This window comes from Pseudophryne corroboree, chromosome 1 (assembly GCF_028390025.1).
Source record: "Pseudophryne corroboree isolate aPseCor3 chromosome 1, aPseCor3.hap2, whole genome shotgun sequence".
Lineage (NCBI taxonomy): Eukaryota > Metazoa > Chordata > Amphibia > Anura > Myobatrachidae > Pseudophryne > Pseudophryne corroboree.
Window position 1 is genome coordinate 128539884 of NC_086444.1, and position 14236 is coordinate 128554119.

At 48.4% G+C, this 14236-nt stretch overlaps 1 protein-coding gene across 1 annotated transcript in view; it reads right to left on the minus strand.

Annotated features, from left to right (window-relative positions):
- Positions 1-13850, minus strand: part of ELOVL7 (ELOVL fatty acid elongase 7) — a 100212-nt gene extending 86362 nt beyond the window's left edge. Inside the window, exon 1 of the mRNA XM_063962881.1 lies at positions 13687-13850. The gene's annotated coding sequence lies outside the window, so the exon portion shown is untranslated. The remainder of the gene's footprint in view (positions 1-13686) is intronic.
- Positions 13851-14236: the final 386 nt, after the last annotated feature.

The following is a 14236-nucleotide window of genomic DNA, read 5'->3' on the forward strand; positions in this document are numbered from 1 at the left end:
AAAGAAAGAAAACAAACACATACTGTTTTTTAGTATAACGTCTACTTAGTTAGACTTTGATGCATATTCAGTTATGTTTTCCAGAAAATGTAGGTGCTCAAGATTGCAAATCAGAATTACATTACCGGTTCTACCTTGGGAATGTTCGAAAAGAAAACAGATATGGAGATCAGTTTTCTTGATATAACCACTACTTTATGCATGTAGGAGAGAGAGGTTAAAGGGTCATGATCATGGGCTCTATTCTCCTAAACTGGTCTTTGGTCATCAGGCACATAACCTGGGCAGCTGACAGCAGGTGTAATCTACACATTTCACCATTGCAAATCTATATCTAGTATCACTGCGCACACCTACAATGTGGAAACTTCCCTCTAGATAACAGCAATTGACGTAAAAGAATCTCAACCACACTTCTCTCCCGTGTTGCTGATAAACACAATTAATCTGCAAATGAGATCATCTGCAGAACACGTGTGGAAAGGTAGTGCGTAGCCTGACTACTTAGTTTTGTTTCAGGACTTCACAACATTTTCACACTACGTCATACAATATACAGTATAACTAGGGGATGACAAGTCCTCATCTTGTTTTAAGTCAATCCAATTTTCACTATTTGTTCATAAAATGAATCATTCTTGACTTAACCCTGTTAGGTTCTCTCTCCACCTAGGGTAAAGGTCCACTTTGAGGTTTAACTAACAATGGGGTCAATTCAATTCGGCAACTTATGAATAGCGCCGGGAATTAGCTCCCGACGCTATTCAATTCAGCTCCAGTTAAGTCGGCGATGTCCCGTTCTCGCCGACTAAACAGGTTGAATTGTCGGGAGAACGGGCATTCTCCGACTTAACTCCCCGGCGCGAGGCTGATTCCCGACAGAATCAGCCTCGCGCCGGCCGCAAGGCAGCACTTTTGTCAGGTTTCTTCTCTCATCCCCCGGGGATGAGAGAAGAATTCCCAACAATTGCGGGTAACTAGCAGCTGAATTGAATAGCGTCGGGAGCTAATTCCCGGCGCTATTCATAAGTTGCTGAATTGAATTGACCCCACTTTATACTCCTCACTCAGCAATCAGGACCAGCCTTATTGGCTAGGTATACTTGCGTGTACTAGGAATTAGTCTTTGGTTTGCTATTCAACAGCCAAGTAGGTAACAGATAAGCAGGTGGGGTGGGGGGGGGGGGGGTCAAGTAAAGTCAGACAGATAGGTATACCGTGGGGACACAAGCAAGTTACATGTACGTCTACTCAGTCAATGTTCAGGAGTTCAGCAGGCGGACCGGTTGGGGAAAGAAGCTTTTGAGGCTTCTGGAGGACCCGGCGGGGACGTCCCTGTAACGCCTGCCTGAAGGAAGCAAGTTAAACATGCTGTGGCCAGGGTGTAGCTGGTCCTTTACCATCTTCGTTGTCCGCTTCTTAGCTCTGGACAGGTACAGGTCCTGGACTGAGGGAAGGTCGGCCACGATGATCTTCTCTGCAGTTCTGACCACCTTCTGGAGCCTGCATCTGTCCCTCGCGCTGGCGGAGCCATAGCATACCTGTATCGAGGAGCACAGTACCGACTCCACAATTGTAGAGTAGAAGAGGAGCAGGAGCTTCTGTGGGATATTGAACTTTCTTAATTGCCTGAGGAATAACAACCTCTGATGCACTTTCCCGACAGTGGCATCAGAGTTGGACCCCCATTTAAGGTCCCGGGAGATTGTGGTACCTAGGAACTTGAAGGAGTCCACTAGCGATACCACACTGTCAGCAATCGTTAGTGGAGGTGCATTAGCAGACTTCTTCCTGAAGTCCACTATCATCTCGACAGTTTTGAGGGGGTTGAGCAGATAGGACACAGGGGGTGTGGTATGGTATGCTGGCGGTCGGGCTTCCGGTGACCAGCATACCGGCGCCGGGAGCCCGACCGCTGGCTTACCGACAGTGTGGTGAGCGCACATGAGCCCCTTGCAGGCTCGCTGCGCTCGCCACACTGCGGGCACCACACTATTTTATTCTCCCTCCAGGGGGGTCGTGGACCCCCACGAGGGAGAATAAGTGTCGGTATGCCGGCTGTCGGGATTTTGGCGCCGGTATACTGTGCGCCGGGATCCCGACAGCCGGCATACTGAAGACCACCCGACACAGGTGGTGAAAGTGGGGTAATTCACCTCTCAAGCATGGTCCATTAGCACAGGGGCCCCTCAGGGCTATGTCCTCTCACCCCTGCTCTTCTCCCTGTACATGAATGACTGCACCTCAGAGGTGCAATCAGTAAAGATCATCAAATTCGCTGATGACACCTCCGTCAACTGCCTCGTCAAGGACTGGGACGAATCGGCCTATAGACGGGAAGTAGACTGGTTGGTCAAGTGGTGCAACCACAACAACCTTGAGGGGGCTCATGTGCGCTCACCACACTGTCGGTAAGCCAGCGGTCGGGCTCCCGGCGCCGGTATGCTGGTCACCGGAAGCCCGACCGCCAGCATACCATACCACACCCCCTGTGTCCTATCTGTCAGTAAGTCTACTATCCAGGAACAGGTAGCTTCTGGGACCCCTAGACAAAGTAATTTGGGGTTGAGGATCCTGGGAACGATTGTATTGAAGGCCGAGCTGAAATTGACAAACAGGACCCTCGCATAGGATACCGTGAATGTCTAGGTGCTGTAGAATGTAGTGCAGGCCCAGGTTGACTGCATCCTCAACACACCGATTCGATCGATAGACAAACTGTAGGGGGTCCAGTTACAGTTTTCAGGTGATTTAAAAGCAGATACTCAAACTTTTCATGACCACAGACGTCAGTGCTATCGGCCTGTAGTCATTCAGGTTTGTGATAGAGGGTTTCTTGGGGACCGGGACAATAGTGGACCTATTGAGGCAGGAAGTGACTTTCTGTAGCTCCAGCGATTTGTTGAAGATCTTTGTGAATATGGGGGTGAGCTGACCCGCACATGCTCTCATGGCAGATGGTGACACTCCGTCAGGACCGCTACCCTGGGTTTGGCCCATGATGGGATAGTATTGGGATGCCGGTGGTCAGAATACTGACCATGGCATCCTGAAGTGCATAATCCCGACACCTTTTAGGTAGGTAGTCTTACCCTCCCTGTCTCCACCCCCTGACCATCTCCAGTGGTGCTTAAACCCCCCCCCCCTTCTCAAAGCCTATCTAGACACCCCCCCTCCCTCGTGCTGCCTGACCCTACTGCTGGCCATACACTACTAGATCGATAGTGTACGAATACACGATTTCGACTTATGATTCAACCCATTGCACTCACATGGTGTTAGTGTGAAGATACGATGCAAGCTCTTGTGGGTCGCACGTTGCATCAGCTGATCATATGTGCTGCATATATGATCAGCCGATCCCAGCCCCCGGCAACTGCAGAGGTACGAAAGATTGTACGGTGCAAAAGTACTGTACAATCTATCGCATGCCCGGCAGCTGGCAGGAGGGGGGAGGGGGAGGAATCATTTGTATGTCTCGCATCCAGTGGTGCAAGTATGCGGGTACGCTCGGGTATGGGGTACCCTTAAGAATTTGGCAGTGGGTACGCAGTACCACCTGCCACACACTTTGCCATTGCCACAATTACAGTATGCCACAAAGCAACAAGACCATGGTGCTTGGCAGCATGACTGCTCCTCCCACTTTGTCAGGGTTACTTGGAGTGCGACAGTGGTTGTATTTTCCTGTTATAATGGAGGCATTACTATATATTGTTATTAAATTGGGGCCATTAATATATATTTCTATTATACTGGAGGCATTACTATATATTTTTCGCCTTGCCTCCAGAATCCCCCCCAAAAAGGGGCTGCGTCATGTGGCCACGCCGCTAGTGTCATGTAGCCACTCCCCATCACAACACATGACCACGCCCATTTTTCGTCACTCAGTACCCATAAGAAAATAATTCTACTTGTACCACTGCTCGCATCTAATGCGTTTCGTACAATGTATGGCCAGCCTTACTCTCCCCTGCGTACTAAAGATCAGGATGCCGGCAGTCAGGATTCTGCTGCTGGCGTTGTGATCCATGTCAGGATCCCAGCATCGGTCTTCTAACCAGAGTCGGTATCCCAACATCAGACTGCCAGCATCCCAAACCCCGGTATGAGCCTGCATGCAGGCCAATCTAGCACGTCGCTCATTTCACCCGCTGGGTGAAATGAGCGGCCCCCCGTCCTCCCCCGCATCGCTCAGCACACATCTCTCCCGTGTATACCAGCCTTTATGTACAAGAAGTCTGATTGTGCAACAAGATAAAGCCTCCCTATCAAATGACTAATCCGTACTCTGGTAGATTTAGCACCTACCGTCACCTGGGTACCTGTAAAGGCTGGTGCACACAGAGATCTGTGCTTAAATTCTAAGCAATCTGACTAGACTGCTTAGAAAGCAAGCACAGATCTCTCCATGTGTATGCCCCACAGTGATAGCGATGCGTGGCTATTGCCGGTACTAGATTGGCACAATCTAGCACATTGCTCATTTCATCACTGGGTGAAATAGTGCCCCCCATCCCCCCTTCGCTCAGCACACATCACGATGTGTGTGCTGAGCGGCATGTACTAGATCGCTCAGCACACAAATCTCCCCGCGTGTACGGCTCTTAACTTCTGCAAACACATTTTGTCAGTTATTATCTCTACTGAAGTTTGTTTTGCTTCAACAATTCTTTTCACTCCTTATGGGAGATCTAAAGAAGGGATTATGGTGGATATTTATCAAACTTTCTAGACAGGACTAAAGTGATGTTGCCCATAGCAACCAGATTCTAACTATCATTTGACAGAATGTAGTAGATAAATGACAGCAAGGGGGCGATTTAATTGTTATAATGCAGTGCTAATTCAGGCCACCTGACAGAGCAATTCAGATGTTTTTGGTGGTCCATTAAATCATTATTCTGAGTAGCCCTGGGTCAACCGCAACTGTCGGAAGTGCTCGATTTTAGCGATGCATTCGCATTCTGTGGCTGCATTTGCAGAATTGTTAACGCTTCGGTAGGTGGCTTGTTCTGTGCGGACTTTTCACATGATGTGCGGCTCTTGCTGTGCAATTCTCAGCAGTTGCAGTTCTTTTACAATCGCAGAACTGCAACGGGCGCAGAGTAAGGCACATAGGCCTTTATATATTCCTACAATTCTATGTATATTTAAGAGTCCACTGAACTTACATTGTCCAGCAATTTAAAGCACTACAAAAATGCTTTTGTCAAATATTTTTTCTGCGACGACCCGTAAAGCGAGTGCCGTTTCTTTAGGTTATCCTTTCACAACACAGATGATGTATAGGCCATTAGTAAATTTGGGAACTTCCTACTTTCAAATGAGCAGCAATATAAAAGCTCTTAATTACATTTTTGAAAATAAAAAGTTAGGAGACAGAGTAGTTACCAATATGGCTGCTCCCAGAAAATCATTAAACACGTGAATCATTGCACACATTTTTGAGCCAAAAGGAAAACACACAGACATTTTATATACAGTATACAGTGCTCAAAACACAGCATGTGTCCATTTTGTGCAAATCTGTATTGTATAGCCCCCCAGTGTATAACTGTCATAGCCCCCCCCCCCAGATAGACGGATGCAGCTGTATTTGCTATTGCGTCTGTTGCCAGAGTCGCAGCTGCGAGAATATGAACACGTTAGTATCAGCCCTACTGTACAAGCCTGCGTCTGAATGCGCAAGGAGTGAGACGCCCACTTTCAGCATCTCCGCAGGCTATAATACTGCCAGTGTCTCTTTAGACACCACCGATACTTGCACCACCACTATGGCAGATGCAGTTTCACTCAGACTCTGGCCTCCTGTGTGTCTGGGAACGCAGCCACATTATTCTCATTACCAGCCCATGATATGGACAATGTTTGTGCTCACCTCTAGCCACCTCCAGTCACTGCCTAGGAAATCCTGTCACTTTCAGAATTCAGAAATGTTTGCGCATGCAAAGTGTCCAAAGAATCGCTCAACTACAAGAACACTAGCATTGCATGCAACTTAGAATCGGGCCCATAGTAAATCAGATCCACAGTAACACATCTTTTTTCCAATTATCCCCCTTTTACACCAAAGTCCCAGGTCTGACCAGGGACACAATTCCAAACCAGGGCGAGACCCAATACAGACCCCTTTCACACTCCACACGGGTGTAGTTCCGAGACTTGGAGATGACACACTGTCCTTGTGCTGGAAATGTGGATCTCCTAATACTACGAACAGGACCCAGGTTACCCCATTCACACTGCCATCTAACCCTGGTCCTTCCCGGAACCAACTCTGCAAACTACCCGGGTTACCTTTTTTACACTGTGCTGCAACTCAAGTTATTGTGGCAGTGTAAAAGGAGTAACTGAAAGACTTATAGGCCCTACACACTGGCCGATTTTTTTGAAAGATATGAACGATCTCGTTCATAAATGAACGAGAACTCGTTCATATCTTTCAGTGTGGAGGCTCCAGCGATGAACGATGCGCGTCCCCGCGCTCGTTCATCGCTGGTCCCCCGTCGGCTGTACATGCAGGCCAATATGGACGATCTCGTCCATATATGCCTGTACTTCAATGCAGCCGGGTGACGGGGGGAGTGAAGAAACTTCACTCCCCCAGTCACTGCCCCCCCGCCGCCGGGTCGCTCGTCGGCCGTATCCGCCGTCGGGCAGCTCGGCGGCGGATCGGCTAGTGTGTAGGGCCCTTTAGAATAATGGAGAGAAGCTCTTGGGGGGTGAAAAAAAAAAAAAAAAAAAGGTTGTAAGTACTGTCCGGGATAATACATATTATACAGTTATATTACAGTTAGTATTAGTAGTATAACATTTTTCTATAGAATACACTTTATAGCCTTTCTATAGTAAAGTCATTAACATACGGAAAAACACAGCAAATACAAACTGTGGTACAAGCACAGCTTCAACACAATGGCTACGTGTATCAAAGTACCTTTACAAACCTGCCAAACCAGACTTTTCACATACTTCTACTTTTCCTACTACTTTCTAATTGCAACAACCTGATCGTCATTAATTTAAATCATTCATAAAAATAAGATTTTACTCACCGGTAAATCTTTTTCTCGTAGTCCGTAGTGGATGCTGGGGACTCCGTAAGGACCATGGGGAATAGACTGGCTCCGCAGGAGACTGGGCACTCTAAAGAAAGATTTAGTACTACCTGGTGTGCACTGGCTCCTCCCTCTATGCCCCTCCTCCAGACCTCAGTTAAGGAAACTGTGCCCAGAAGAGCTGACATTACAAGGAAAGGATTTTGGAATCCAGGGTAAGACTCATACCAGCCACACCAATCACACCGTACAACTTGTGATAACATACCCAGTTAACAGTATGAACAAACAACATAGCATCAACCAAAGGATGCCAATATAACATAACCCTTTGTTAAGCAATAACTATATACACGTATTGCAGAAAGTCCGCATTGGGGACGGGCGCCCAGCATCCACTACGGACTACGAGAAATAGAATTACCGGCGAGTAAAATCTTATTTTCTCTAACGTCCTAGTGGATGCTGGGGACTCCGTAAGGACCACGGGGATTATACCAAAGCCTCCAAACAGGCGGGAGAGTGCGGATGACTCTGCAGCACCGAATGGGCAAACACAAGGTCCTCCTCAGCCAGGGTATCAAACTTGTAGAATTTTGCAAAAGTGTTTGAACCCGACCAAGTAGCAGCTCGGCAAAGCTGTAATGCCGAGACCCCTCGGGCAGCCGCCCAAGAAGAGCCCACCTTCCTTGTGGAGTGGGCTTTCACTGATTTTGGATGTGGCAATCCTGCCGCAGAATGAGCCTGCTGAATCGTGTTACAGATCCAGCGCGCAATAGTTTGCTTTGAAGCAGGAGCACCCAGTTTGTTGGATGCATACAGGATAAACAGCGAGTCAGTCTTCCTGACTCCAGCCGTTCTGTTAACATAAGTCTTCAAAGCCCGGACCACGTCCAGCAACTTGGAATGCTCCAAGTCACGAGTAGCCGCAGGCACCACAATAGGTTGGTTCAAATAAAACGAAGACACAACCTTTGGTAGAAATTGCGGACGAGTCCGCAATTCTGCCCTGTCCATATGAAAAACCAGATAGGGGCTTTTACATGACAAAGCCGCCAATTCTGACACACGCCTAGCCGACGCTAAGGCCAACAGCATGACCACTTTCCATGTGAGATACTTTAGCTCCACGGTCTTAAGTGGCTCAAACCAGTGGGATTTCAGGAACCCCAAGACCACGTTAAGATCCCAAGGTGCCACTGGTGGCACAAAAGGGGGCTGAATATGCAGCACTCCCTTAACAAACGTCTGAACCTCAGGCAGTGAAGCCAGTTCCTTTTGAAAAAAAATGGATAGGGCCGAAATCTGGACCTTTATGGACCCTAATTTTAGGCCCATAGTCACTCCTGACTGTAGGAAGTGCAGGAATCGACCCAGCTGGAATTCCTCTGTAGGGGCCTTCCTGGCCTCACACCAAGCAACATATTTTCGCCATATACGGTGATAATGTTTTGCTGTCACGTCTTTATAGCCTTTATCAGCGTAGGAATAACTTCATCCGGAATGCCCTTTTCCGCTAGAATCCGGCGTTCAACCGCCATGCCATCAAACGCAGCCGCGGTACGTCTTAGAACAGACAGGGCCCTTGTTGTAACAGGTCCTGTCTGAGAGGCAGAGGCCATGGGTCCTCTATGAGCATTTCTTGCAGTTCCGGGTACCAAGTCCTTCTTGGCCAATCCGGAGCAATGAATATTGTTCTCACTCCTCTTTTTCTTACAATTCTCAGCACCTTGGGTATGAGAGGAAGAGGAGGAAACACATAGACCGACTGGAACACCCATGGTGTTACTAGTGCGTCCACAGCTATCGCCTGAGGGTCCCTTGACCTGGCGCAATACCTGTTTAGCTGTGACACCATCATGTCCACCTGTGGGAGTTCCCATCGATTTGCAATCAGCGTGAAGACTTCTTGATGAAGTCCCCACTCTCCCGGGAGGAGGTCGTGTCTGCTGAGGAAGTCTGCTTCCCAGTTGTCGACCCCCGGAATGAACACTGCTGACAGTGCCTGCACGCGATTCTCCGCCCAACAAAGAATCCTGGTGGCTTCTGCCATCGCCACCCTGCTTCTTGTGCCGCCCTGTCGGTTGACATAGGCCACTGCATTGATGTTGTCTGACTGAATCAGCACTGGTTGGTCTCGAAGCAGAGGCTCCGCTTGGCTTAGGGCGTTGTATATGGCCCTTAGTTCTAGGATATTTATGTGCAGACAAGTCTCCTGACTTGACCACAGCCCTTGGAAGTTTCTTCCCTGAGTGACTGCCCCCCAACCTCGGAGGCTTGCATCCGTGGTCACCAGGACCCAGTCCTGTATGCCGAACCTGCGGCCCTCGAGGAGGTGAGCCCTCTGCAGACACCACAGAAGAGAGGTGATCAGCCGATGCATCTGAAGATGCGATCCGGACCACTTGTCCAACAGATCCCACTGAAAAATCCTGGCATGGAACCTGCCGAAGGGAATGGCTTCGTATGACGCCACCATCTTTCCCAGGACTCGCGTGCAGTGATGCACCGACACCCATTTTGGTTTCAGGAGGTCCCTGACCAGTCACGAGCTCCTGAGCCTTCTCCTCCGGGAGAAATACCATCTTCTGGCCTGTATCCAGAATCATGCCCAGGAAGGGCAGACGCTTCGTAGGGATCAGCTGCGACTTTGGAATATTCAGAATCCAGCCGTGCTGCCGCAACACTTCCTGAGAGTGTGCTACGCTGATCAGTAATTGCTCCCTGGACCTCGCCTTTATGAGGAGATCGTCCAAGTATGGGATAATTGTAACTCCTTGCTTCCGAAGGAGCACCATCATCTCCGCCATCACCTTGGTAAATATTCTCGGTGCCGTGGACAGGCCAAACAGCAGCGTCTGGAGTTGGTAATGACAGTCCTGTACCACAAACCTGAGGTACTCTTGATGAGGCGGATAAATGGGGACATGCAAGTAAGCATCCTTGATGTTCAGAGACACCATGAAATCCCCCTCTTCCAGACTTGCAATGACCGCTCTGAGCGATTCCATTTTGAACTTGAATTTCCTCAGATAAATATACAGGGATTTTAAATTCAAGATGGGCCTGACCGAACAGTCCAGTTTCGGTACCACAAACATAGTGGAATAGTAACCCCTTCCCTGTTGAAGGAGGGGAACCTTTACTACCACCTGCTGGAGGTATAGCTTGTGAATTGCCGCCAGCACTACCTCCCTTTCCATGGGGGAAGCTGGCAAGGCCCATTTTAGGTAACGGTGAGGGGGCGTCACTTCGAACTCCAGCTCGTATCCCTGAGACACAATTTGTATAGCCCAAGGATCCACCTGTGAGCGAACCCACTGGTGGCTGAAATTTCGGAGACGCGCCCTTACCGCTCCTGGCTCCGCCTGTGGAGCCCCAGCGTCATGCGGTGGATTTAGTGGAAGCCGGGGAGGACTTCTGTTCCTGGGAACTAGCTGCATGGTGCAGGTTTTTTTCCCTCTACCCCTGCCTCTGGCAAGAAAAGATACCCCTCTGACTTTCTTGCTCTTTTGCGAACGAAAGGACTGCATTTGGTAATACGGTGCTTTCTTCGGTTGTGAGGGAACATATGGCAAGAAATCTGACTTCCCTGCCGTAGCAGTGGAAACTAGGTCCGAGAGACCATCCCCAAATAATTCCTCACCCATATAAGGCAAAATCTCCATGTGTTTTTTTTAGAGTCGGCATCCCCTGTCCATTGCCGAGTCCATAAGACCCTTCTGGCAGAAATGGACATTGCGTTTATTCTAGAGCCCAGCAGGCAAATGTCCCTCTGGGCATCGCGCATATATAGGACAGCGTCCTTGATATGTCCCAGGGTCAGTAGAACAGTGTCCCTGTCCAGGGTATCTATCTCCTCCGAGAGATTATCAGTCCAAGCTGCTACAGCACTACACATCCAGGCCGAAGCAATTGCTGGCCTCAGTAGAGTACCAGAATGTGTATAAACAGACTTCAGGATAGCTTCCTGCTTTCTATCCGCAGGATCCTTTAGGGCGGCCGTATCCTGAGACGGCAGGGCCACCCTCTTAGATAAGCTTGTCAACGCCTTGTCTACCCTCGGGGAGGATTCCCAGCGTAACCTGTCCGTTGGCGGGTAAGGATACGCCATCAGTAATCTCTTGGAAATTACTACTTTCCCATCAGGGGAATCCCACGCTTTTACACATAATTCATTTAATTCATGTGAAGGGGGAAAAGTCACTTCTTGCTTTTTCTCCCCATACATATAAACCCTCTGGTCAGGGACAGGGTTTTCCTGATATGTGCAATATATCCTTCATTGCTATAATCATGTAGCGGATGGCTTTAGTCATTTTAGGCTGCAACTTTGCAGTATCGTCATCGACACTGGAGTCAGACTCCGTGTCGGCATCTGTGTCAACCATTTGGGATAGTGGGCGCTTGTGAGACCCTGACGGCCTCTGCATTGTAGGATCAGGCATGGGTTGAGACCCTGACTGTCCCAAGGCTACAGCTTTATCCAACCTGTTATGCAAGGAGCTTACATTATCATTTAACACCTTCCACATATCCATCCAATCAGGTGTCGGCACCGTCGGCGGCAACACCTCATTCACCTGCACTTGTTCTGCCTCCACATATCCTTCCTCATCAAACATGTCGACACTGACGTACCGACACACGCACACACACAGGGAATGCTCTGACTGAGGACAGGACCCCACAAAGGCTTTTGGGGAGACAGAGAGAGTATGCCAGCACACACCCCAGCGCTATATAACCCAGGGATTACACTGTACCTTAGTGATTACCCAGTAGCTGCTGTTTGTGATCGTTTTGCACCTAAATTTATGTGCCCCCCCTCTCTTTTTACCCTTTTTGCACCTGGATACTGCAGGGGAGAGCCTGGGGAGCGTCTTTCCAGCGGAGCTGTGAAGAGAAAATGGCGCTGGTGTGCTGAGGAAGAAGGCCCCGCCCCCTCAGCGGCAGGCTTCTGTCCCGCTTCTATGTGTAAAAAATGGCGGGGGCTCGAACATATATCCAGTGCCTGACTGGATATATGTGTTATTTTGCCAAAAGGTACCTTAATTGCTGCCCAGGGCGCCCCCCCCCCTGCACCCTACAGTGACCGGAGTGTGCGGGTGTGCTGCGGGAGCAATGGCGCACAGCTGCAGTGCTGTGCGCTACCTTAAGTGAAGACAGGAGTCTTCTGCCGCCGATTTCGATGTCTTCATGCTTCTGCTGCTTCTGTACTTCTGGCTCTGCGAGGGGGACGGCGGCGCGGTTTCGGGAACGGACTATCAAGGTTAGGTACCTGTGTTCGATCCCTCTGGAGCTAATGGTGTCCAGTAGCCTAAGAAGCGCAACCTAGCAGCAGTTAGTAGGTTTGCTTCTCTCCCCTCAGTCCCACGTAGCAGAGAGTCTGTTGCCAGCAGAAGCTCTCTGAAAATAGAAAAAACCTAAACTAAAATACTTTCTTCTTAGCAAGCTCAGGAGAGCCCACTAAAAGCACCCAGCTCTGGCCGGGCACAGATTCTAACTGAGGTCTGGAGGAGGGGCATAGAGGGAGGAGCCAGTACACACCAGGTAGTACTAAATCTTTCTTTAGAGTGCCCAGTCTCCTGCGGAGCCCGTCTATTCCCCATGGTCCTTACGGAGTCCCCAGCATCCACTAGGACGTTAGAGAAATAGGTGTTAAATAGAATTTTCCGAGACTGAAAATAGGTGTGCCTGCACCCAATTTGCAGGTCAGTCTTCATCCACATGCCCTAGGCCAGTGGTTCTCAAACTCAGTCCTCAGGACCCCACACAGGTCACGTTTTCCATATCACCCAGCAGGTGCACTGTGTATCACCAACTGTCACATTTTAAAAATGTACAGGTGACCTGCAAAACATGAACCGTGTGGGGTCCTGGGGACAGAGTTTGAGAACCTGTGCCCTAGACAAAAAGGATGTGTTCAAATAATAACTTCATTTAAAATTCAAACTTGTGGGTTAAAAAAAAAATGTCAGCTTGTTTAGCTGCATATCCAGTAACAGCCTTTTCTCAGCCAGGCGTGCGCACACACAAAAAAAAAATAAGGGTCTTACACTATACAATAAACCTAATGCCATAACGATTGCAATATCTAGCACGCAAATACTTTTTATTCCCATCAGGGACCTGAGTGCAGTGGGAGGGTGCTACGTATTCCAGTGAAACAGATTCATTGGCACAAGTGGGAGAAGCATGAATGGCCATGAGTGGCATACTGTACATTCCAGTATTCTGTTCCATTACTAGACAGCAGCAACCTAGATATACTGTATACCTGCTAGTCAGGCATTACAGGTGAGAGACTCATTGCAAGTGCAGGAAACCTGATCTAACCACAGCAAGTTCCAGTCCACATCCTGCTCCCATACAAACTGTGATCAGCAGCAGAGCCTAATGCGCTCACACTGAGTACTGCCACAAAGTTTAGCAAAACCTTTTTGTGTATGGTCTTTCAAAATAGAACAAGTTCACAATTCTATGCAGCATATAAGAGATGCAGGGAAGACACACCCTAGTCTGTACACCTTGAGGCCAGGTATATGTACTTCGTAGGAGTAGTAAGACATTTGTGGTAAAGGTAAATAATACATTTAGAAAAGCAAAACCATGTACTTACCTTCTCTACACACAGCACCTGTCCTCGAGCAGTGAGCTGGAGGAGACCACTGCCCCTACTGACTGCACCCTGGGATGAGGGGAATGAGTCACTCCTCAGTCCTCACATTACACATGTCTTCAGGGAGTGGCTCACACATCAAGAGGCATTGCCTACAGCAGGAGCTGACAAGCTGCATGTTTAATGGGGCAACAAGGTTTTATTCTTTATTATGTCACTCTAAAGTTACACAGAGGGACACAGCAAGCAGCTAATACACCGCCACATAAAGGTGGGGGTCACACACACACTACTTGGGGAAAATGCAACATAGTTATAAGTCCCTTATTATGGAAATGTAGGTTTCAATGGCAATTTTTGTATTTTACATGAGGCATTTGCAGCATTTTACATATAAATGAAAGAAAACCCTAAACCAATTCTTGTTTTTGTTAGGATTATTATTATTATTATTATTATTATTATTATTATTATTATTGTTATTATAATCAGAACAAGTGATAAGTGATAGATAGATATATATTAATACATGTAAATAAAATATGTGGGT